The sequence below is a fragment of the Sapajus apella genome, unplaced genomic scaffold (assembly GCF_009761245.1).
Source record: "Sapajus apella isolate SASKATOON/1434 unplaced genomic scaffold, GSC_monkey_1.0 scaffold3456, whole genome shotgun sequence".
Taxonomy (NCBI): Eukaryota; Metazoa; Chordata; class Mammalia; order Primates; family Cebidae; genus Sapajus; species Sapajus apella.
The window spans coordinates 3,898-7,246 of record NW_022440382.1 but is presented as its reverse complement, the minus strand read 5'-3'; the positions used below and the strand labels follow the sequence as shown (position 1 = coordinate 7,246).

At 38.9% G+C, this 3,349-nt stretch overlaps 1 pseudogene; it reads left to right on the top strand.

Annotated features, from left to right (window-relative positions):
• Positions 1-5: 5 nt before the first annotated feature.
• On the top strand, positions 6-754 carry LOC116547521 (annotated as a pseudogene).
• The last annotated feature ends 2,595 nt before the right edge of the window (positions 755-3,349 follow it).

Sequence of the window (3,349 nt, the reverse complement as noted above, 5' to 3'; positions counted from 1 at the left end):
ATGTCAAGAATGTGCCTGTCAAGGATGTTCATTGTGGCAACGTTGCCGGTGACAGCAAGAACGACCCACCAAAGGAAGCAGCTGGCTTCACTGCTCAGGTGATTATCCTGAACCATCCAGGCCAAATCAGTGCTGGCTATGCCCCTGAACTAGATTGCCACACGGCTCACATTGCCTGCAAATTTGCTGAGCTGAAGGAAAAGATTGATCGCCGTTCTGGTAAAAAGCTGGAAGATGTCCCTAAATTTTTGAAGTCTGGTGATGCTACCATTTTTTATATGGTTCCTGACAAGCCCATGTTTGTTGAGAGCTTCTCACACTATTCGCCTCTCGGTCGCTTTGCTGTTCATGATATGAGACAGATGGTTGCTGTGGGCGTCATCAGAGCAGTGGACAAGAAGGCTGCTGGAGCTGGCAAGGTCACAAACTCTGCCCAGAAAGCTCAGAAGGCTAAATGCATATTATCCCTAATACCTGCCACCTCAGTCTTAATCAGTGATGGAGGAAGAACAGTCTCACCACTGTTTGTTTCAATTGGCCATTTAAGTTTAGTACTAAAAGACTGGTTAATGATAATAATGCATCGTAAAACGTTCAGAAGGAAAGGAGAATGTTTTGTGGACGACTTTGGTTTTCTTTTTTGCTTGTGGCAATATTAAGTTATTAGTTTTTAACATCAGTACTTTTTAATGGAAATGACCAAAAATATGTCACAAAATTTTGATACCCATTAAAAAAGTTTAATGAGAAAAAAGAAAAAAAAGGAAGAACGGGTTTCTGAACTGCTACATTCACAGGTCTGTTTAACTCTGTAAGTTGAATATACACCTTGACAGTCATTCTGCTAGATAGCTCCGTTTTGGTTTTGGAGCCAGATATTTCTCTTTACAGCCTATACTCCCATTCACTGAGGAATATCCAAACGTAGCTTTTAGAAGAAACGTGTTTCTAACTCACTGAATCTAAACATAGATGCAACTTCCTATGGTGAACGAACACACAGCAGAGCAGCTTGAAAGAGATGTTTCTCCTGTGGTTTCGACGCGATCTTACCGCTAATTCTTATGTGCCAGTATATGACTGGAAATATCTCTTTCCAGATTCTCCAAAGAAAGGGTTTCTGAACTGCTACATTCACACATATGTTTAAATGTGTAAGTTGAATATACAACTTAACAATCATTCCGCTACGTAGCTCCGTTTTTGTTTTAGAGCCAATTATTTCTCATGACACACTATATTCCCATTCACTCAGGAATATCCAAACGCAGCTTTTAGCAGAAATGTGTTTCTAACTCGCTGAATCTAAACATAGATAGAACTTCCTAAGGTGAATGAAAACAAAACAGAGCACTTTGAAAGAGACGTTTCTCCTGTGGTTTGACGCGATATTACCGCTAATTCTTATGTGCCTGTATATGACTGGAAATATCTCTTTCTAGATTCTCCAAAGAAAGGATTTCTGAACTCCTACATGCACACATCAGTTTACCGCACTAAATTGAATATACACCTTGAAAAACATTCTGCTAGATAATTCCGTTTTTGTTTTGGAGCCAGATATTTCTCATTTAACCGTATACTCCCTTTCACTCAGGAATATCCAAACGCAGCTTTTAGAAGAAACGTGTTTCTAACTCGATGAATGTAAACATAGATGCAACTTCCTAAGTTGAACGAACACAAAGCAGACCAGTTTGAAAGAGACGTTTCTCCTGTGGTTTAGACGCGATCTTAAAGCTAATTCATATGTGCCTATATACGGCTGGAAATATCTCTTTCTAGATTTTCCAAAGAAAGGGTTTCTGAACTGATACATTCACACATGTGTTTAACTCTGTAAGTTGAATATACACCTTGACAATCATTCTGCTAGATAGCTCCCTTTCTGTTTTAGAGCCAGATATATCGTATAACACCCTATACTTCCATTCACTCAGGAATATCCAAACGCAGCTTTTAGAAGAAACGTGTTTCTAAGTCGATGAATCTAAACATAGATGCAAGATGCTAAGGTGAATGGACACACAGCAGAGCCGTTTGAAAGAGACGTTTGTCCTGTTGTTCAGACGCGATCTTACCTCTAATTCTTATGTGCTTGTTTATGGCTGGAAATATCTCTTTCTAGATTCTCCAAAAAGGTTTTCTGAACTGCTACATTCACAGGTCTGTTTAACTCTGTAGGTTGAATATACACCTTGACAATCATTCTGCTAGATAACTCCGTTTTTGTTTTACAGCCAGATATTTCTCATTACACCCTATACAACAATTCACTCAGGAATGTCCAAACGCAGTTTTTAGAAGAAACGTGTTTCTAACTCACGAAGTCTAAACATAGATGCAATTTCCTACGGTGAACGAAGACACAGCAGAGCACTTTGAAAGAGACGTTTCCCCTGTGGTTTAGACGTGATCTTACCGGTAATACTTATATGATTGTATATAGCTGGAAATGCCTTTTTCTAGATTCTCCAAAGAAAGGGTTTCTGAACTGGTACATTCACATATCTGTTTAACTGTGTAAGTTGAATATACACCTTGACAATCGTTCTGCTAGATAGCTCCGTTTTTTTTTAGAGCCAGATATTTCTAATTACACCCTTTACTCCCATTCACTCAGGAATATCCAAACAAGGCTTTTAGAAGAAACGTGTTTCTAACTCGCTGAATCTAATCATAGATGCAACTTCCTAAGATGAACGAACACACAGCAGAGCACTTTGAAAGAGACGTTTCTCCTGTGGTTTTGACGCGATCTTACCGCTAATTCCTGTGTGCCTCTATATGGTTGGAAATATCCCTTCCTATATTCTCCATACGAAGGATTTCCGAACTGCTACAAGCACCCGTCTGTTTAACTCTGTACGTTGAATATACTCCTTTATAATCATTCTGATAGATAGCTCCGTTTTTGTTTTTGAGCCAGATATTTCTGATTACACGCTATACTCCCATTCACTCAGGAATATCCAAACGCAGCTTTTAGAAGAAACGTGTTTCTAACTCGCTGAATCTAAACATAGAGGCAACGTCTTAACGTGAACGAACACAGAGCAGAGCAGTTCAAAAGAGACGTTTCTCCTGTTTTTAGACGCGATGTTACCGCTAATTCTTATGTGCCTGTACATGGCTGGAAATATCTCTTTCTAGATTCTCCTAAGAAATGGTTTCTGAACTGGTATATTCACACATCTGTTTAAATCTGTAAGTTGAATATACACCTTGACAATCATTCTGCTACATATATCCGGTTTTGTTTTAGAACCAGATATTTCTAATTACACCCTTTACTCCCATTCACTCAGGAATATCCAAACGCAGCTTTTACAAGAAACGTGTTTCTAAC